We start from the raw sequence: 24,136 nt of genomic DNA, 5'->3' as shown, positions 1-24,136 counted from the left end.
TAGTTTTAGATTACCCATATCAAATTTGATATCCAATAAATCATTAGAATTTTTAAATTTAAAAAACTAATTAGTTGTGGACATAAAATATAAGTTGAGACTACATGTGTAACTCAACAAACAAAAGCAATTGAAATGATAAAAATATATTCAACTATTCAATATATATTCTTTTATAATTTCAAATGATTTATATTATATGTGTCGAAGAAATAACGTTATATTTAATTCTCATAAGATTTCGTTGTTGCAGTAGACAAATAGTATCTAATAATTAATTTGCCACTTATTAAATTAAAACTCCATTCAATTTAGTTACACATATAATTATGTTTAAATATCAATGCATGATCAAATTTATTCAACTACAAAAACACATATATTATCAATGTCAAAAATAATTTCTACAAACCATCCTAACACATGTCAAGTCTAATCTCAATTTTAAGAATAATATATGATAACAAAAATTATAAGGGTAAATACTTTTCAATTTATATATTTTTAAAATATCCTATAAAACTTTTGTACTTAAAATTTATCAAAATGTTTACATATGAGAAAATAATTGATACTTAATATGATCTTTAGTTCGCAAAACTAGACATATTAACCATAAGCATTCATAACAATATAAGGCAAAGGTGAGGAAGATAATCAACCCTAAAGAAACCATACAATAAGTAGCAAATATGCTCTTATAATTTTTTATTAAATTTATCCTATTCATAATTATAGACAAGAATAATAATCCAGAGCTATAAGGTAATAAACTGTAATAGAAATTATGTCAAACTTCATTCATGTATAATCTACTTAAAATTTATAACAAAATTATATAAAGGAATCCAAGATCCCCAACATGAATACATTTTAAAAAATATGCTACAAGACTCATGAAATAAACTTTTTTTTGTGAAATTAAAATCTAGATATTTCACACTGAACATAAGCATCATATAATATTTTTAGTCATTTTACCAAATTATTTTTGAAGTATTAGATATAAATCTAGTATATGTATCTTCATAAATAACTAAGTCAATTGATATTTATTTATTTAATACATCTCAAAAAGAAAACAATACATTCTATACTCAAATTAACAACTATTATCTACTTTTCAAAAAGTGGAAAAGAGTATCATGACAAAATTATATTCAAAACATAAGACTTTATATAACACTTATTGTAATTTAGAGAAAATACACTAAAATTTTGGCTTTTTACTGAATAATCTTAATTCAAGTCATTTAACGAGACTCTCCTTGGGTAACATCTTTAATTAATCATTTCTTTATAAAAAAAATCATATTTGGCTCAATAAAATAACTCTAAACTATTAAAATCATGCTTCAATTGTATTACTATGTAAACTGAGAAGCTAAATCTTATAACTAATTAAGTCATCTAATATTATAACCCTAAGATCACATATTCGTACAGGTCCTTAAAACCATTGCTTTGATACCATTAAATTGTTACATCCCATATTTATAAAAAAATAAACTATTATTTTAATATTCATAATTTATAAAAGATTTTTTTTATTTTTGAATTTAAATTATTGTCTTTACAATAATAAATATTTATTTTTACTAGAAAACAATCACATCTTCTTGGTAGGGCCACAAGTGACGAAAAAGACTATTCCACCTAAACCTTAGATATACTACAAAGTAATATGTTATTCTAAAATTAAATATAAGATAAAAATACATCAGCAACCGTACATGCTGATACAAACCTTTGAAAAATCATAAAAATAATTTAAATATTTATGAAACATATATAAATATTAATAATTTAATATAAAATGATAACTTATCAATTCACTATGAAACTCATGTATCAGAATAATATTGATAATTCTTATACAGTAAACAAAATCATGCATCAGTCACATGCAACACATCTCGATGACATACATAACAGTTAAATAACAAACGCATACACCACACCTGATGGTGCACTCTCCCAACAACGGATGGAAAGGCATACTCTACAAGATGAATTCCTCTCAATAGCGAATGGAGAAAACCTATATCGCACTCCCAATAGCGAATGGGTGGTATCCTCACTCGCCCAAGTAGAGACATGTTTCTCCCAACAACAGATGAAGGAACCATCTAGCCATCACATCTAATAGCCCGCTAATCCCCGAAGGGAATCGCTCTATTTGCCCTTGGTAAGGAAATGATCATTCATTACATTCATCCATTCATATATGCATACATCCATGAAATAGTATGATAAAATATTACGAGGGACCATGCTTGATGTATGATTTGCTAGACTATGTCCATTGGTGGCTCCGTATTGTGATGGGCCCTTAGCTCCTTTCCCAGGTTGCACTTCCAATATGAACTACTAGCATAGTCACATATACTACATTGTAATAGTCACATCAATATCATAAACAAAAAAACAATAATCATTTCCAAATAACACCCTTACATAAAACTTTTAAGTTAATCAAATCATTTCCAAATAACACATGAGTCTCTCAACAGTTCTCAATCAACTAGAATCCTAATTGAAATAGTCACATATACTGCATTGTAACAATCACATCAATATCATAAACTAAAAAACAAAAAAGTAATAATCATTTCCAAATGATACCTTTATATAAAACTTTTAAGTTCATCAAATCATAAAAATATGAGACATTAGTCTCTCAACAATTCTCAATCAACTAGAACCCTAATTGGAATAATCCAATTGCCTTGAGTTAAACTCAATTCCATTAGGACCTAATAGAACCAACATCAAATTCTTATAAAATTAGTCTGGAATCACCCTAGACTGGTTTAATTTAGATTCGATTGATTTTGTTTAGATCAAGTAGGTTTGAACTAGTTAAGTTGATTTGGAATCACCCTGAAGAGGCTTGAATTGATCAAACTTATCTGATTCAGTCAATTAACGAGCTTAAACCAATAAAGGGAGCGTAAATTGGACTACGTCGCATAGTGTTAGCCCAAACCGAATCGACCCACCTGAGTCTTGGACGGATCACATGTGTTGCACATGCATATCCCAAGTAACAAATTGGGTTGAGGTATAATAGGCTAGATAAAAAGACGATATATCCAACACCAATTACATAGTTGGGCGGGCCTAGCTTCACGGGTTAAGCTAAGCCTCACAAGTTGGGCTCAGCCTTACCATTGAACTAGGTCACGCTTGTCTCGTAAGTTGGGTCATGCCTAACCACATGGGCTGGGTCATGCCTGGCCACATTGTCATGGACTTAGCTGGTTTTGCCTAAGTCGTGCGGCACCCTTGCGTGTCCATCCGCAAAGGTCAGCCTCCCCGAAGCCTCCCATTGTCCCTTAGGACCAACAAAAGAGAGAACGGGTTAGAGAGAACGCCTCAATCAGGATCCATAAGCAAACATCTCCGAAAAACACTTCATAGACAATGCAAATTACAAACAGACTTTACAAGCTCTGAACAGTTGCACAACAAAAGGTAAAATGGTCCATTACAGACCGAGAATCTCTCGCACGTGTCCACATGACACAACCTTTATTTACAAGCATAAAGAGTCCACCAACCCAACTAAAATGGGACTATTAAGCCTTCGGTCGTCCCTCTACATGCTGTACAAGGCATGAACATACCAAAAGACACGGACATACATAAGCATTACATCAAACATCCTGTTTAGAAGTTTGTCCATGACATTCTCCCCCACTTATTCCTTCGACGTCCTCGTTGAAGCCTTTGTCGACACTGCAACTCCTCGTCTTTGCTGAGTCTTCAATCTTCTGCTCCAGCTACAATGCGCCTCTTGGCTCCTAGCTGCTCTCCGCTGCTGTTTTTGAGTAGTCGAACCTTTGATCCGCCATGCTGCTTCAACTCACCAATGATTCTGACTCTGGTGTGGGGTTGGCTGAGTTGTGTTGATCCTTGTTGATTCCTGCGGATCCTCCAAATGAAGGAAAAGGCCATCCTTACTGCGCCAGTCTCTCAAATTCCACATGCTGCTTGAACTGGGTGGATGCTTGTTGGAGCTTTAACGAGCATCGTCTCGCAAACTTCTGAATTTTGGGTCCTTCCTCCACAAAATTTGCTCATTGACTCTTCTTTCACTTAGTTGTCATATCCAAGTAGGTTCGCATCACTTCCGCTTTCGATTGGCATTTCGTTGGGAAATGAAGCGGACAATCTACTCTCAGTAGCACTGATCACCGTTGGTGAGGATTTGACAACTATTATCTTCCATTATCTTCGAAGGGTCTTTGAACTTGTGCAGAGGTCCTCTGCTGGATAGATAAGAGAATTGGGGCACTCGGTTTCGCCCATTCTCTTAAGGTTGAGAAGGCAAAGGTTACTTGACTTCGCTCGCCTCCTCGAGGTTGTACTCCATGCATCGAGCTGGTTACTAGCCTTCGCTTGCTCTTTGCTCACACTTCTGAAGCACTTGAAGTGTTTGCACTCCTTGCGTTTAGTTAGTTACTGTGATTCACCTTCTCAATGCCATCGAACTTCTGGAATGCAGGAAGTTTTCACCCCAACTTGGAGTAATTCTCTCATAGGTTTGGTCGCCTCTGGGATTGTATCGTCTTCTCCATCAACCCTGTCGCCTACTCCACTGAGTAGCAAAGGTACAGCACCGCGTACTGCCTACTTCGTTCCTTGGTTATGCACTCTTGCATGACCCGAAGTCCTTCACTTTCGGCTATCTTGATGAGAAGCTCATTGACACCGGTCTTACGAAGTTCCTCAGCCTCTGCCCTTCAGCCTTGTCTCGGTACTTGGAGATTGCCTCTGTATGCTCCACCTCCTCGGCCCCTTTCACGACCAAACGCTCTCCCTCTATGAGAGCAAGGGATCAATGACTTTCACGGAAGTCCCGCCTCTGCGGTACCATGGCGCTGCCATGCCCATGGCCCTACTATCCGTCGCCTCGCATCTGCATCCCTTTTCTTCACGATCAGTAGATATATATCTGTGGCACTCCTCTGAGTCCACCTCCATTCTAACTGATTCTTGATTTTGGGTAGCTAAGTCCCTCTGGACTCGTCGTCACTTCCTCGCCCCTTTCGACCCCCTACTTCAACACCTCTGTGTTCTCCAAGCAGCTCCCTCTAGTCAATGGAAAGACAGACTGCAACTCTCATGCATGGCCTCTGCCATCACGTTGTAGGGTTTGCACCGATTATGTTCTCCTTAGCTTCCTTGGTAGCAACGTTCGCTTACTCGACCTTGTCCTCTGACTTGCCGGGCTCCCTTAAGCGAATATGAGCTCTGGAGCAATCCAACTCTCCAGCTGCTTCGATCATATCTCTGCATGATCAAGTCCCTCCCATCGAACTCACTGGTACTTACATTCAAACTTTTCCCTTCGTGGAACACAGCCCCCATATGCTGATGACCAAGGCTTTCATCCAATGCAAAATTCGATGCACGCACGGTAGACCCGCCTCTACGGTACCATGGCCTTCACTCCTTGAATCCATAGCCCTTCTTGCCGTCGTATTGTTCACCGAAGTGGAGCTTCCAGTAGCTCCCGATCATACCTCCATATGATCTAGTCCCTCACGGGACTATGTCGTGTGTATCGCATTGCCACAAACTGTTCGACCACGATCCGCTACACCGTGTCGCCTCCTGGTGAGACATCTCCATTGCATTCTGATCCTTGTGGAATAAACTCGAATTGTGAACTCTCCATGTGTGGCCTCTGCCAATACATCGCAAGGTCTCTTCCACCTTTGATTTTGTTCGCTCCTTTGGCAATCGACCTTCACCACCCACTCTTGGGTCACACCTAGATGAAGCACTGCTCTAGGATAGTCCGTCGCCTAGTAGCTCCCGAAGTCCACCGACTTCACTGTAATTTGTGCACCATTGTCTGGATCCTGGGCCTCTGCCCCTACCAGCACCATCTCCGCTGCGCACCGCTTCCTTTATAGCAACTTGAATGACAACACTGTGGCATATTCTTCAAGAGTACCCACCTCTGCGTCCTCTTGCCCTATGCTAAGGCCTTCTAAACCCAACTTCGTCTCCGCAAACTGAGTTACCTTAGTTCCTCCATCAAATGCTTTTCCGAGATAAGGTGCATGTGCCCAGAAGCTCCCTTCGTCTTTGGCACCATGCAAGATAAGTCCGCTCCGTCAGAATGAAGGACCCCTGGAACAACATGATCCTACTCTTGCCTCTACAAGAGTTCATGTCCTTGACCTCTGTCTAAAGAAAGCACTGTGCCTCTGCTCCATGTTCCAACTTCTATGCTGGCTCCCTTCATACGGCTTGGGTACTTCGCCAAGTTACACCCAAGTTGCTCCGCTCCTCGTTTTTGCATTGAGTCGATGGTGGCCCTTGCGCCCACCATTCCACGGGTCAGCACTCCCTTAAGTTCGATCTCCAAATCGACTCCAAGTGTACCTTCATTTGTGTTGCTTTGGGACGCTCCCCCACTTGATCTCGCAATGCATCCACCAATGCATTCTCTCGAGCGAGATCATGCGACGACTCCTCGTCGCTTGCTCGATCCATTGAGCTTCGTGGAGTTGTTGTTTGTTGAGGTACTCCTCCTCAACATGTGCAGTCCGTCGCATATGATTCTCCCTCTGGAGAGCCAGGACTTATCCCTCCTGGATAACTGTCTCATTGGAGCAACATCTCTCTTCGTTTCGGAGACCACCATCCCCTTGGACTACTCCGATCTGCTGAACAAACTGTGCATTGTTCTGCCTCCTGCAAACGCACTTGCTAGATTGTAATTCCACGTCAATACAGCCCCCCCGCTGCACCACTCAAGGCCTAGCAACATGCTGAACTCGTTGCACACTTCAGCCTCCTACGGACGTATCCTTCACATGCCGAAGAGAAAGTTTCAATGCTCCATGGCGCCGAGTTTCGGTCGCCTTGGGATGGCCACGAACATTCTATCGTCCGCATACAAGCCAATGCATGAGTACCAAATTCTTCGAGTTAGCAATTCCCCTCACCTCTGTGAGCTTTGCATAACTCTTTTGGTCGTTGAGCAACTCATTCCACCTTGCATGGTCTCATCCTTTACCAAGCACCTCGCTTGTCTTGCGCACCATCAAGTATAGTTGTCAACGATGAGCCGTAGCTCAAACTCAGTCATCCCAACCTTTGTGCGCTCCGCATTCTTCCAAGCTTACCTGTTCTCGTGGTGCCTCTTTCGCGAAGGGTTGGTCATTCCTTTGAATGCCAATGTCAGATGCCCGCTCCTCCGAGCGACTCCTTTTCCCTACATCTCCATGCCCGTTTTCCCCCAAACGGTCGCGCGTGTGCTGACTGCCCTCAGCGCAGCCCCGCTAGGTCCCCCACGTTTGCATGCTAAGTGTTTCTATGAGTGCTTGTCCCGCTCTGATACCATCTGTCACGGACTTAGCTGGTTTTGCCTAAGTCGTGTGGCACCCTTGCGTGTCCGTCCGCAAAGGTCAGCCTCCCCGAAGCCTCTTATTGTCCCTTAGGACCAACAAAAGAGAGAACGGGTTAGAGAGAACGCCTCAATCGGGATCCACAAGCAAACATCTCCGAGAAACACTTCATAGACAATGCAAATTACAAACAGACTTTACAAGCTCTGAACAGTTGCACAACAAAGTGTAACGGACAAACTTCTAAACAAGATGTTGGATGTAATGCTTATGTCTGTCCTTTGTCTTTTGGTATGTTCATACCTTGTATAGCAGGTAGAGGGGCGGCCGAAGGCTAAATAGTCTCATGTTAGTTGGGTTGGTGGCCTCTTTAGGCTTGTAAATAAAGGTTGTGTCATGTGGACACGTGCGAGAGCTTTTCGGTCTGTAATGGACCATTTTACCCTTTGTTGTGCAACTATTCAGAGCTTGTAAAGTCTGTTTGTAATTTGCATTGTCTATGAAGTGTTTTTCGGACATGTTTGCTTGTGGATCCCGATTGAGGCGTTCTCTTTAACCCGTTCTCTCTTTTGTTGGTCCTAAGGGACAATGGGAGGCTTCGGGGAGGCTGACCTTTGCGGACGGACGCGCGAGGGTGCCGCACGCCTTAGGCAAAACCAGCTAAGGTCGTGACAAAAGGGTAAAATGGTCCATTACAGACCGAGAATCTCTCGCACGTGTCCACATGATACAACCTTTATTTACAAGTCTAAAGAGTCCACTAACCCAACTAAAATAGGACTATTAAGCCTTCGGCCATCCCTCTACATGCTGTACAAGGCATAAACAAACCAAAAGACACGGACATACATAAGCATTACATCAAACATCCTGTTTAGAAGTTTGTCCGTGACAACATGGGTTGGGTTGTATCTGAACATATGAGCTGGATCGTGCTTGGTCACATGGACTAGATCATGCCTAACCACATAGGCTGAGTCGCACTTGATCACATAGGTTGAGTTGTACCTTATCACATAGGCTGAGTCTTACTTGGCCACAAGTGCTGGGTCGACATGGTTTGATAGATCAACCTGACTCAGGTCAGACCCAAGTTAGGCTCATCTTATTATATTATATTTTGATATTTTAAATTATTAAAGAGTAACTAAAATCCATGAATTAAACAATTTAAATTCATGATCTTAAATTTAAAACTAATTGAAGCATAGAAATTTACACATAATTCTTGAACATAAATATATCTAATTAAATGCATTAGAACTATTATGTTAATCCAAAATTAAAAATTTTAATAATTAAATCAATCTTAAAATTCACTTAAGCTTAAGAGACCACTATAAGTCAAATAATTATTCTAATATCATAAAGCAATTATTATTACTTAATATCATAAATTTTGAAATTAATATAATTTTATATATTATAAAATTATAAGAATCCTAGTATCAAATACTTCAAAACATGAACTAAAGTTGGTTAGAAAAAATATAAAGGATCTTACTTCTCCTTAATGAAGTCTCTCCTTAATCCTTTCGCTACCAAGCTCGATGAGGAATGATGGAGGAAGAGCCCCCTTCATATAAAAGAAGATGAATTCTCCTTGAAAGGTAAGTAATAATTTAAATTTATTTTTAGTTTGCTTTCACACATAAATATAGAAATATAATATTTATTTCTTATGGTTCACACACAAAAATGGAATTCAAACTACTTACTTTCTAAAAATCACGTCACTTATTAGAAAATAAATCAATTAATAATTTAATTAATTGACAAGATTCCTAACTTGTCTACATAATTAAGAAAATCAATTTTAATCATTTCCTTAGTCATGCTACGCAAAAAAGAAAGTTAATAATTTAAATAAAACAACACGTTATTTATAGTAATTTATTCATGTTCAAGGAGAAAAATTCTTGGTGATTACATTTCTCCCCCGTTTAACTAAAATTTGATTCGCAAATTTGATATGAAAAATGATATTAATCAACATAGTTAGTGTTGAATCTCGGGTTTTGATGATGAAGTCAATTGTCATTTGTTATCTAATCTATGTGTTGAGATAAGTGTGCAGGATTAACTACGATAAGAGTAAGACAAGCAGCAGGTGTTGCGCCGGAGTCAAGATCATGATCACGTTGGGAGTTCGAGAGTTCGACGGAAGTTCGGACGGTCGTCGGAGGTTCAGAGAGAACAGATCCGAGAAGTCCAGAAGCTTGCCAAGCGAAGCTCGTCGGAACTCGCCAAGTGGATCGTCGCAAAGTCCAGGAGTATGCCGGATGTCCGCAGAAGGATCACCGAGGGTTATCGGTTGATCGACGGAAGTTTGCCGGAAACTCGCCGGAAGAAGCGATTGACGCATCGGAGCAAAGCTGCAGAAGTTGTCTTAGAGTTAATCGTAGTTAGCACGATGATTAAGCATGAAAATGGGAGGTGATCCCATTAGCTTAATCTTGGGGCAATTGGGCCCCTGAAAAGATTCAAAGTGGGCCGAATGGAGTGAACCATTCGGACCCAGATTGCACCAGGAGGTGCAACCGCCCCAGCCAGGAGGTGCAACCGCCTGGGCTATGGGGTTGAGAGGTGCAACCGCCCCAGCCAGGAGGTGCAACCGCCTGGGCTGTGGGGTTGGGAGGTGCAACCGCCCCAGCCAGGAGGTGCAACCGCCTGGGCTGTGGGGTTGGGAGGTGCAACCGCCCCAGCCAAGAGGTTGCACCGCCAGAGCTCAAGTTCCGAGCTCTGCCAGGCGATGCAACCACCGAGCTCAGTCTTCGAGCTCTGGCAGAGAGGTGCATCAGCCTGAGCTAAGTCTCGAGCTCTGCCAGGTGATGGATTCACCAAGCTCAGTCTTCGAGCTCTGGCAGAGAGGTGCATCAGCCTGAGCTCAGTTTCGAGCTCTCCCAGGTGATGCAACCACCGAGCTCAGATTTCGAGCTCTGCCAGGTGATGCAACCACCAAGCTCAGTCTTCGAGCTCTGCCAGGTGATGCAACCATCGAGCTTAGTCTTCGAGCTCTGGCAGAGAAGAGCAATCGGCTGAGCTCAGTCTTCGAGCTCTGCCAGGCGGTGCCACCTCTCCAGTTGAGAGGTGCAACCGCCTGATCCCAGAATTCTGGGATTTGATCGATTTGATCGTTTTGAGCTCGAATTTTGAATTGGGTTGGGGCCTATAAATACCCCACCCATTCAGCACTGAAAAGATACAGACCTATACCGAAATCTTGATCTTTTCTGTGATTCTAAGAGCTCAAAAGTGTTGTAAAGCCTTTAAGTCTCCTCCTTCTGTTCTTCAAGTTTTCAATTGTAAAGTGAGGAGAGAAAGGTCTGTAAAGGTTGTCTCCTAAGCCTGTCAAAAGGAGAGAAATTGTAAGAGGGAAGTTTGGCCTTCGCCCATTGAAGGAAGGCACCTAGTTGACGTCGGCAACCTCATCGGTGGAGGAAGCCAAAAGTGGAGTAGGTCAAGGCTGACCGAACCACTCTAAATCTCTGGTTTGCGTTTATTTTCGAGCACTTTATCATTACTGCAAACCTCCCTCATCACTACTGCTCTCTGCGCTTTCACGAACAAATTCTAAGTGTTGTTCGTCCAAATCTGCATTCAGACGTAAATTCGTATTTTCATACATTTCTGTTTACGTTTACGTTTGATTCTGCAGAACTGTTTTCCGTGCTTTTACGAACGAGCTTCTTTGCAGTTTACGCTTACATTTTAATCCTATTAATAACTGCAATCTGTCCTCTATGATTTTACGAACGAGTTTCAACATTTAGACGCAAAACTGCATTCAGACGTAAATCGGCTTTCCTCGCTCAATCGTCAGATTTCAGTTCACGTTTACGTCTTGATTTCAACTGCATACTGCTTTCTGTGAGTATACAAACGAGTTTCAACGTTTAGACGTAAATCTGCGTTTAGACGTAAAACTACGTTTAGACGTAAATCTGCGTTTAGACGTAAAACTGCGTTTAGACGTAAAACTGCGTTTAGACGTAAATCTGCGTTTAGACGTAAATCTGCGTTTAGACGTAAATCTGCATTTAGACGTAAATTTGAGTTTAGACGCAAAACTGCGCTTAGACGCAAAACTGCGCTTAAACGCAATCTGCGCTTAGACGCAAACTGCACCTAGATACAAACTGAGAATTTGCTTCTGCATCATAATAGTTTTTGAACGAACGCAGCTTTTGGTTTTTAAATTAATATAAGATATCCGCTGCACTAATTCACCCCCCCCTCTTAGTGCTCTCGATCCGAACAATTGGTATCAGAGCAAGGTTAACTCTCTAAAGGATTAAAACCCAAGAGAGATGGCATACGCCGGAAACCAAGAGGGGCATTCGATTACACGTCCACCCATGTTCAGTGGAACGGACTACACGTACTGGAAGACCCGAATGAGGATCTTTCTTATTTCTATGGATTTTGAACTATGGAACCTTGTTGAAAATGGATTTTCAAAATCTTCTCTTCCAATGATCGATTGGAACGATTTGGAGAAAAAGGCTTTCGCTCTTAATGCAAAGGCTATGAATGCCTTATTTTGCGCACTTGATAAAAACGAGTTTAATCGTGTTTCAACTTGCGAAACTGCTTTTGATATTTGGCACACACTTGAAGTGACCCACGAGGGCACAAGTAGAGTGAAAGAGTCAAAAATCAATCTGTTGCTGCATACTTTTGAACTTTTCCGAATGAAACCGAGTGAAACCATTGGCGACATGTTTACCCGTTTCACGGATGTCGTCAACGGTCTAAAGGGACTCGGAAAGAGTTTTTCGGATTTTGAGCTTGTTAATAAGATACTAAGATCCCTTCCTAAGAGTTGGGATCCTAAAGTCACCGCCATTCAAGAGGCAAAAGATCTGCGAAATTTCCCTCTTGAAGAACTAATCGGGTCATTAATGACCTACGAAATGACCTGCAAAGCTCATGAAGAGCAAGAAGACATCCTTCCAAAGAACAGGAAGGATATGGCACTTAAAACTTCTGAATGCCACTTAAGAGAAAACTCAAGTGATGAGGACTGTGATGACGACTTGGCACTTTTGACAAGAAAGTTTAAAAAATTCTTCAAAAGAAACAAGTTTAAAAACGATGTGAAAAATAAACTTGAACCTAAGAAGGACCAAGTGATCTGCTATGAATGTAAAAAGCCAGGACATTACAAAAGTGATTGTCCCCAAGTCAAGAAAAGAACAACAAAGAAGAAGGCGCTCCAAGCAACATGGGATGACTCGAGCGCATCTGAGGAAGACGAATCCAACACCGAGCAAGTTGCTCATTACGCCTTTATGGCAATCGAAGAGGAGGTAACGGATTTATTAGATGCTGATTTATCTTTCGATGAATTATTAAATGCCTTCCATGATTTATTTGATGAATGCAAAGTTATAAATAGAAAATACAAGTTGCTAAAAAAGGTACATGATAATCTTACTTGTGAGTTTGATAAATTAAAAGTCGAACATCATGATAGTTTGAAGTCATGTATCAAATGTCATGATTTAGAAACTATACAAAAAGAAAACTTGCTACTTAAGGACACCTTGAAGAAATTCGAGGTTGGTAGCAAGTCATTAAACATGATCCTTACAAACAAGGGTCATGCTCCCAAAAGAAGTGGGATTGGATTTGTGAGGGGTCCTCACCGAAATCCAACTACCTTTGTAAAAGGCCCCATCTTACACGTTCATCACCAAACCAAGTGCAACTTTTGTTGCAAATCTGGACACAAGACACATTGTTGTCCATTCAAGAAAATAAGTCCAAACAAATTAATTTGGGTTCCTAAAGGAACCATGATAAACTCTATGCAACATGATAGAAAATGTAGATCTATTTATGGGGCACCCAAAAGCAAATGGGTTCCTAAAGATCATCCGTTCCTATAAAAACATTAAAAGTCTAGGCCGGAGCAAGAAATAATGTTCTGCTCCTTGACTCTCAATGGTCAGAAACCAAGAATCAAAAAGGAACTCGCAACGCTTAAGTAACAAGTGAAAGCTATGAAATCACAAATACGATACAATTACAAACATATGATATCCAAATTCACATACCCCCCTGATCTTCAAAACCTGTTCATCTACGAATTAATTCTTGTAGAAACTAAATATGTCATGATCTTAAAAGGGACACCAAACAAACATACATATGCACGTTAAAAGATCTATCTTACAAAGAGCTTCTTCCTTAAATAAAAACTCATACGAAATCATGTAACAAACATCAATTGCTCTGAAACTCTCCTCAAGGCAAAGGCTCCCTAATCAAATCATCCTAAGTACTCACCTGCTACCGGCGGTGGCACCTCTCCAGCTGGCGGTTGCACCTCCAGCTATCACGGGTTGCCAGAGGTTGCACCGCTCCAGCCAGAGGTGCAACCGCCAGCAGCTCTGCCCTTTAAAATCACGCTAGGGCCGGCTAAGGAACCGACCCCAACTCACCCCCATTTCCTCCTCTACTCTTCCAAGTCTCCTCCATTCCCATTTCACTCCTCTAAGCCTTCCAAATACCTCCTATTTCGGAGCAAAACATCAAGAATCCTTCCTTCTCTTGAAGATTTCACAAAGGTACTCTCTAAGAAGCTCTTAAATTCTGCTTTGTTCTTCATTTACTTTAGCTCATCATCATCCCTCTAAACAGCAGTAGTAATGGGATCTAGAAGATCCTCAAGGGACAAGGGAAAGAGGAGAGTAGTAGAAGAGTTTGATCTCACTCTTTTTGATTCCAAAAACCATGCTGAAAAATTTCTCTCCTTCGAACTAAGAAGCATCAATAAGGGAAAATACGTAGATCTGAATGAACTAAGAGATGTAGAGACTATCCATTGGTTTGCAAACCTAAATCTACTTCCCATCTTGCAGATCAACGAACCCATTTATCCTAGACTAGTTAGATTGTTTTACAACAACATGCAAAAAGATGATGAAGAAAGGATATCAACCTATCTCTTAGGACAACACATCTCAATCACTGATAGATTCATTTGTGATATGATAGGTATTCCCATGAAAAGCATAGGACTTTATTTCAAAGGATCATGGGATGAAAAAAACTATTGAAACATCCTACGTTGAAGCCTTAGGAACAATCCTTGCCAATCCTAACATAGAATCTATTCCTAAAAGTTGTGAACATCTAATGCCCTTCAACACTAAGATACTTCATCATATCATGACTAGTATAATTCTTCCTAAACAATACCATCATGATGAAGTGAGTCAATTGGAATTAGGAATTATGTACCTAATCATGAAAGAACGTGACATTTGTCTTGGCTATCTGATCCAACAAAACATGTTGGAATTATCTACGAAAGATATGATGCTCCCATATGGTGGAATTATTACTAGAATAATGAAAGCTTACGACATTCAAATACCACTAGAAGAAGAAGTAATGAAATCAGATAAATTCAGCATAATAAACAAAAATCTACTTCACCGACTAAGATGTCACTATAGAAACGGTAACTGGGTTAGAATGCCTAGAAGAACTGATCCTCCTCAGCCTGAACCTGAACCTGAACCAGAGCCGGAAACCCCAGTCTTTAGGAGTACCCACTCTCCTCCGATCTGTCCCTTTGAGGAAATACATCCGGTTGAGCAAACTCACACATCATCCATCGAAGATATCAGGATTCGGATGGACCGATTTGAACAACGACAAGAACGGCTTGAACTTCGACAAGATCAAATCCTAACCGAACTGCAGCAAATCCATCGACAATTTGACTCTTTACTTGGGCACTTTAACCTTCCACCTCATGAATAAGCTTGTATAAACATCTAATGTTTTTGATATGACATGTTGTAAACTCCCTATGTTTTTTATGAAGGACTTTGTCTTTATGGTTACCTGATATGCTGTACATATGTTACCCTGATATAATTATCTTTGTTTGTGTAAGCATATTTGCAAACATCTATTGTTGTTTATCTCGGTTTTTGCACTGAAACTAAAAAGGTTTAAAAAGCCTATGCCGTGAAAAATATGAAGCAACATACCAATGTAAGTTGTTAAGTCAGCAGTATGACATTGATATGGTTGCTATTACTAATATGATTACTATGATATCAAACAAAAATTTGCATCGTACGAGCTGATATCTCACCATGTGATGCAATGCTACAAAAATCTTGCTATGCAATATGATACAATGCTACACTTGCTGAAATAAAAATCTTGCTATGCAGTATGATACAATGCTACACTTGCTGAAATAAAAATCTTGTTATGCAATATGGTAGAATACTGCACTTGAAATGATTGTGTTACTATATCAAAAGCTTAACACTCAAAAATCAAACACATTGATATTAGACCTCACTCTATACGAGATCATGTCACTAATCATGATGTAACCATAGAGTTTATTAATACCAAACATCAACTGGCTGATATCTTCACAAAACCCCTATGTGAAGAACAATTTGATTACATAAGAAGAGAATTAGGAATGATGATGTGTCCGAATACTTAAACTAGTTAAAATTATCTTTCGGATGTTATTACTATTACATGCCTTGACAACGCTTGATCAAATAACATGTTGCAAATTATGTGACAAATATTTTTAACCAAATGCATGTAAGAAGTTCATTTTTCGATTTGTATGTGATGTTCCTGTACACTCTTATGAAAACTCTTCGAAAAATAACTTTCCTCCGTCAAGCAAAAACAATAAAGAGATATATGTGTCATGACTTCCTTTATATGCTTGATAATGCTATCATGCTTTTTGTTGATGACAAAGGGGGAGAAACATATGAATTGATAAACATATGAATTGATAAACACTATGTCATAACTGAACTGCCATAATCATATGTCATAGTTGCAAATACTTGAGTGATGCTATAAACAATGTTATGTCATCCTTGCATCACCAAGAGATATGTGAACATGTGCTATAGTTTGCATCATATCATATGAATTGATAAACATATGAATTGATAAACACTATGTCATAACTAAACTGCCATAATCATATGTCATAGTTGCAAATACTTGAGTGATGCTATAAACAATGTTATGTCATCCTTGCATCACCAAGAGATATGTGAACATGTGCTATAGTTTGCATCATATCTTGATTTGATATTCTATAGAAAATGCAAACTTGCTAGAAAATCTCAAATGTAAGCATCATGTAAAAAGTCCTTCGTAGCTTTATATGATTACATGATGAATGGTTACAAACACTATCATACAAACTTGATGATGTATGTCATGCCTTGACATAATTCTTGAAGAGATACATCATGATGAGCATCATGATGGAAGCATTGATAAGTTTAACTGATCTAACTTATCAATACGTCACTTGAATTCTTCGGTCTTGAATTCAAGGTTGACTTATCTCAACTATGGCATTTAGATAGGGGGAGTTAAGGACAACTCCTTTATCAATTGATTGTCATCATCAAAAAGGGGGAGATTGTTGAATCTCGGGTTTTGATGATGAAGTCAATTGTCATTTGTTATCTAATCTATGTGTTGAGATAAGTGTGCAGGATTAACTACGATAAGAGTAAGACAAGCAGCAGGTGTTGCGCCGGAGTCAAGATCATGATCACGTTGGGAGTTCGAGAGTTCGACGGAAGTTCGGACGGTCGTCGGAGGTTCAGAGAGAACAGATCCGAGAAGTCCAGAAGCTTGCCAAGCGAAGCTCGTCGGAACTCGCCAAGTGGATCGTCGCAAAGTCCAGGAGTATGCCGGATGTCCGCAGAAGGATCACCGAGGGTTATCGGTTGATCGACGGAAGTTTGCCGGAAACTCGCCGGAAGAAGCGATTGACGCATCGGAGCAAAGCTGCAGAAGTTGTCTTAGAGTTAATCGTAGTTAGCACGATGATTAAGCATGAAAATGGGAGGTGATCCCATTAGCTTAATCTTGGGGCAATTGGGCCCCTGAAAAGATTCAAAGTGGGCCGAATGGAGTGAACCATTCGGACCCAGATTGCACCAGGAGGTGCAACCGCCCCAGCCAGGAGGTGCAACCGCCTGGGCTGTGGGGTTGAGAGGTGCAACCGCCCCAGCCAGGAGGTGCAACCGCCTGGGCTGTGGGGTTGGGAGGTGCAACCGCCCCAGCCAGGAGGTGCAACCGCCTGGGCTGTGGGGTTGGGAGGTGCAACCGCCCCAGCCAAGAGGTTGCACCGCCAGAGCTCAAGTTCCGAGCTCTGCCAGGCGATGCAACCACCGAGCTCAGTCTTCGAGCTCTGGCAGAGAGGTGCATCAGCCTGAGCTAAGTCTCGAGCTCTGCCAGGTGATGGATTCACCAAGCTCAGTCTTCGAGCTCTGGCAGAGAGGTGCATCAGCCTGAGCTCAGTTTCGAGCTCTCCCAGGTGATGCAACCACCGAGCTCAGATTTCGAGCTCTGCCAGGTGATGCAACCACCAAGCTCAGTCTTCGAGCTCTGCCAGGTGATGCAACCATCGAGCTCAGTCTTCGAGCTCTGGCAGAGAAGAGCAATCGGCTGAGCTCAGTCTTCGAGCTCTGCCAGGCGGTGCCACCTCTCCAGTTGAGAGGTGCAACCGCCTGATCCCAGAATTCTGGGATTTGATCGATTTGATCGTTTTGAGCTCGAATTTTGAATTGGGTTAGGGCCTATAAATACCCCACCCATTCAGCACTGAAAAGATACAGACCTATACCGAAATCTTGATCTTTTCTGTGATTCTAAGAGCTCAAAAGTGTTGTAAAGCCTTTAAGTCTCCTCCTTCTGTTCTTCAAGTTTTCAATTGTAAAGTGAGGAGAGAAAGGTCTGTAAAGGTTGTCTCCTAAGCCTGTCAAAAGGAGAGAAATTGTAAGAGGGAAGTTTGGCCTTCGCCCATTGAAGGAAGGCATCTAGTTGACGTCGGCAACCTCATCGGTGGAGGAAGCCAAAAGTGGAGTAGGTCAAGGCTGACCGAACCACTCTAAATCTCTGGTTTGCGTTTATTTTCGAGCACTTTATCATTACTGCAAACCTCCCTCATCACTACTGCTCTCTGCGCTTTCACGAACAAATTCTAAGTGCTGTTCGTCCAAATCTGCATTCAGACGTAAATTCGTATTTTCATACATTTCTGTTTACGTTTACGTTTGATTCTGCAGAACTGTTTTCCGTGCTTTTACGAACGAGCTTCTTTGCAGTTTACGCTTACATTTTAATCCTATTAATAACTGCAATCTGTCCTCTATGATTTTACGAACGAGTTTCAACATTTAGACGCAAAACTGCATTCAGACGTAAATCGGCTTTCCTCGCTCAATCGTCAGATTTCAGTTCACGTTTACGTCTTGATTTCAACTGCATACTGCTTTCTGTGAGTATACAAACGAGTTTCAACGTTTAGACGTAAATCTGCGTTTAGACGTAAAACTGCGTTTAGACGTAAAACTGCGTTTAGACGTAAAACTGCGTTTAGACGTAAAACTGCGTTTAGACGTAAAACTGCGTTTAGACGTAAATCTGCGTTTAGACGTAAATCTGCGTTTAGACGTAAATCTGCATTTAGACGTAAATCTGAGTTTAGACGTAAAACTGTGCTTAGACGCAAAACTGCGCTTAGACGCAAAACTGCGCTTAAACGCAATCTGCGCTTAGACGCAAACTGCACCTAGATACAAACTGAGAATTTGCTTCTGCATCATAATAGTTTTTGAACGAACGCAGCTTTTGGTTTTTAAATTAATATAAGATATCCGCTGCACTAATTCACCCCCCCCCTCTTAGTGCTCTCGATCCTAACAGTTAGCACTTGAAATACTAAGTCAAAAGATAAATCTAAATCAACTTGAAAATATTTAGATGTAAATGTGCCACTCGAAAATTTTAAGTCAAAAGATGTGTTTTTTTTAGTTATATATTTTTTTAGCATAAAATATATAAGAAATTTACGAAACTCATTCAATAAATTTGATTTTAGATTACCCATAACAAGCATATCAAATTCAATATCCAATAAATCATTAGAATTTTTGAATTTTAAAAACTAATTGATTGTGGACATAAAATAAAGTTGAGGCTACATGTGTAACTCAGCAAACAAACACAATTGAAAGGATAAAAATTTATTCAATTATTCAACATATATTCTTGTATAATTTCAAATGATTTATATTATATATGCCAAAGAAATAACATTATATTTAATTCTCATAAAATTTCATCGTTGCAAGAGACAAATAATATCTAATAATTAATTTATCACTTATTAAATTAAAACTCCATTCAAATTAGTTACATATATATTAAGTTTAAATATCATGATCAAATTTATTCAACTACAAAAGCACATATATTATCAATGTCAAAAATAACTTCTACAAACCATCCTAACACATGTAAACTCTAATCTCAATTTTAAGAATAATAAATGGTAACATAAATTATAAGGATAAAAACTTTTCAATTTATATATTTTTGAAAGATCCTACAAAAAAATTTTATTTAAAATTTATCAAAACTTTTACATCTGAGAGAATAATTGATACTTAATATGATCTTCAGTTAATGAGACTAGACACGTGTTATAATTTTTATAATTATAACACGTCTAGTCAATAATTGTCAAAACTTTTTCAAAACTAACCATATGCATTCATAACAATGTAAGGCATATGTATAGAAGATAATCAACCTTGAAGAAACTACAGAACAAGAAGCAAATATGTTTTCATAATTTTCTATTAAATTTATTCTATTTATAATTATAGACAAGAATAATATTCCAGAGCATAAAGTAACAAACTGTAATAGAAATTATGTCAAACTTCATTCATGTATAATCTACTTAAAATTTATAACAAAATTGTTTGAAGGAATTCTAGATCCTCAACATAAATAAACTATAAAAGATATGCTACAAGACTCATGAAATAAACTTTTTTTGCAAAATAAAAATCTAGATATTTAATAGTAAACATAAGCAATGAACAAATTATTTTTTTGAAGTGTTAGATATAAATCTAATATGTCCATCTTCATGAATAATTAAGTCAATTGATATTTATTTATTTATTACATCTCAAACAGAAAACAATACATTCTATAATCAAATCAAATTAATAACTATTATCTACTTTTCAAAAGGTGGATAAGAGTGTCGTGACAAAATTATATTCAAAACGTAAGATTTTACAAGAGTTTCTATAACAAAATATTATAACACTTATTGTAATTTAGAGAAAATATACTATATTTTTGACATTTTACTCAATAATCTTAGTTCAAATCATATTTAATGAGACTCTCCTTGAGTAACATCTTAAATTAATCATTTCCTTATCAAAGAAAAAAAAAACATATTTGGCTTAATAAAATGACCCTAATATATTAAAACCATACTTCATTTACATTACTATGTAAACCCAAAACCTAAATCTCAAAACTAATTGAGTCATCTAATGTTTTAATCCTAAAATCCCATATTCCAATAGACTCAAAACCATTGCTCTGATCTTATTAAATTGTCACACCCAGATTTTAAAAAAAAAAAACTATTATTTTAACATTCATAATTTAGAGAAGATTTTTTCTTTTATTTTTGAATTCAAATTCTTATCTTTAAAATAATAATTATTTATTTTTACTAAAAAAATCATATCTTCTTAGTAGGGCCACAAGTGACGAAAAAGTCCTTCCACTTAAGCCTTAGATCTATTACAAAATAATAAGTCATTCTGAAAATAAATATAAGATAAAAACACATCAGCAACTACACATGCTGGTATGAATATTTAAAAATTCATAAAAATAATTTTATCATAAAAATAATTTTAATATATGTGAAATATATATAAATGTCAATAATTTAATATAAAATGATAACGCATCCATTCATTATGAAATTCATATATTAGAAAATTAATAATAACTCTTATATAGTAAACAAAATCATACATCAATTACATGCAACACATGTCGATGACATTTATAACAGTCAGATAACAAAGATGTATACCACACCCAATGGTGCACTCTCCTAACAACGGATGGAGAGGTATACTCCACGGGATGGATTCCTCTTAACAATGAACGGAGAAAACTCGTATCACACTCCCAATATCATATGAAGTGGTATCCCTCACCCGCCCAAGTGGGGACACGTTCCTCCCAACAATGGATGAAGGAACCGTCTAACAATCACGTCTAACGGCCCACTAATCCCCGAAGGGAATCGCCCTCCCTTCCCTTGACAGGGATACATAATCAACCATGATCATTCATTACATTAATTCGTTCATGCATGCATGTATCCAAGAAATAGTATGATAAAACATTATGAAGGACCATGCTTGTTGTATAATCTGCTAGACTATGCTCATTAGTGGCTTCGCACTGTGATGGGCCCATAGCTCCTTTCAAAAGTTGCACTTCCAAAGTGTGCCACTAGCATAATCATATATACTACATGGTAACAATCACATCAATATCATAAACTAAAAGTATATAAAACCAATAATCATTTCTAAATGACACATTCAGATAAAAATTTTAAGTTCATCAAATCATAAAGATATGAGGCATCAGTCTCTCAATAGTCCTCAATCAAACAGAACCATAATTGAAATAGCTCAATTAACTTGAACCAAACTCAATTCAATTAGGACGTAACGGAACCAACCTCAAATCCTTATAGAATCAGTCTGGAATCACCATTAGACTATTCTAATTTAGATTTGATTAATTTCAATTAAGTCAACTAGGTTTGAAGTAATCAAGTTAATCTGGAATCACCCAAAATTGGATTAAACTAATCAAACCTATCTGATTCTATCAATTAACGAGTTCAAATCAATAAAGAGAGAGGAAATTGGAATATGTCATATAGTGCTAGCACAAACCGAATCGACCCACCTGAGTCTTGGACCGGCCATATACGTCGCACATGCTTGTCCCAAGTAGCAGGCAGGGTTGAGGTATAATGGGCTAGATAGAGAGATGACGATGTGTCTAATGCCAATCGCATAGCTGGACAGCCTAGCTTCGTAGGCTGAGCTAAAACTCACTCACGAGTTGAGCTTAGCCTTAACACTGAACTGGGCCACGCTTGGGTCGCAAGTTGAGTTGTGCCTAGCCACGTGAGTTGGGTCGTACCTGGCCAAATGAGCAGGATCGTGCTTGGCCACATAAGCTAAGTCACGCCTAGCCACATAGGTTAGGTCATACCTAGCCACATAGATTGGACCACGTTTGGCCATATTAGTTAGGTTGTACCTTGCCACATAGACTAGGTCTTACCTGACCAAAGGGCTGAGTCGACCAGATCTGGTAGATCAACCTGACTCAGGTCAGACCATAGTTAGACTTCTTTTATTAAATTAGATTTTAATATTTTAAATTATTAAAAATAACTCAAATCCATAAATTAAATAATTTAAATTCATGGTCCTAAATTTAAAAGTAATTAAATCATAGAAATTCACACATAATTCTTGAAACATAAATATATCTAATTACATGAATTAGAAATAAGAATTTTAATAATTAAATTAATATTGAAATTCATTTAAGCTTAAGAGACTATTATAAGTCAAACAACCATTATAACATCACAAATCAATTATTATTATTACTTATCAATCATAAAATTTCGAAATTAATACATTATTATGTATTATAAAATTATAAGAATCCTAATATCAAAGATCTCAAACATGAAGCAAAGCTAGTTAGAAAAGAATAAATGATCTTACCTCTCCTTAGGGAATCCTCTCCTCAATCCTTTTGTTGTAAAGTTTGGTGAGAAACGAGGGAGGAGAAGCTCCCTTTATATAGGAGAAGATGAGCTCTGTAAATAATAATTTAAATTTTTTTAATTTATTTTTATTTTGCTTTCATACATACAGATATAAATATAATATTTATCTTTTATGAGTCACATACAGAAATAGAATTTGAACTATTTACTTCTAAAAATCACATAATTCATTAGGACATAAATCAATTAATAATTTAATTGATTAACAAGATTATTAACTTGTCCACATAATTAAGGAAATCAATTTTAATTATTTCCTTAGCCGTACTAAAGAAACAAGAAAGTTAATAATTTAAATAAAGCAACACATTATTTATGCTAATTTATTTATGTTAAGGGAGAAAAATTATCGGTCATTACAGATTACATCTATGAATTATCATAATACTAGGGACGCTAGCATAGCCTATTGGTAAATACTATTGTTAATAAAACTACAGTCCTAATATTGAATTTGCCTTCACAGATATGCGCAAAATGTCATTTCCTTGATCCTGCATTAACACTCCTATAAAACCAGTGGAATTCAAATTGGAATTCAAAATGTCCTATAAATCTAGATGACACATTGGGGCTTGCACAATTCAAATTGCATTAGAGGTGGGAAATTCTTTGGTCTCCTATTCAACAGATGTACTTCCAGAAATCGACAATGCAAATGTTAAAAGTTGGATCATTTATGATGCATCAGAAACAAAGACTTTGAGTTTAAAGAAGCTATCATAACTAAATAGGAACTACTGTAGTGTCACAGGATGATGTCTTGACAAGGTTGATTTGTTGCACAATGAGAGACCTAATCACAACTATAAACCTTAATCTCTATTACAACAAAGGCAAGGTTTTAGAAAATAGTGGCATTGACCAACAAAGAATAGCAGGAGGATTTAGATTAATGGGAGGCAATAAATTTGAGTTTAGACAGAATGATCTGAAGAGGCATTCCTTAGATGGGTCCATTAGCAACTGAAGTTGAATAATATAGTTGGGAGACAATGACTAGAAAACACAG

General features: G+C 38.2%; 1 protein-coding gene across 3 annotated transcripts in view; it reads right to left on the bottom strand.

Moving 5' to 3' along the window:
* The window catches only part of LOC103973760 (serine/threonine-protein kinase STY13), a 38,674-nt gene that overhangs the window by 12,602 nt on the left and 1,936 nt on the right, over positions 1-24,136 (bottom strand). The gene's annotated exons all lie outside the window — the stretch shown is intronic.

Source organism: Musa acuminata, chromosome BXJ3-5 (assembly GCF_036884655.1).
Source record: "Musa acuminata AAA Group cultivar baxijiao chromosome BXJ3-5, Cavendish_Baxijiao_AAA, whole genome shotgun sequence".
In the NCBI taxonomy this organism is placed as follows: domain Eukaryota; kingdom Viridiplantae; phylum Streptophyta; class Magnoliopsida; order Zingiberales; family Musaceae; genus Musa; species Musa acuminata.
The sequence above is the reverse complement of the archived record's forward strand: the minus strand, read 5'-3'. Positions and strand labels throughout refer to the sequence as shown.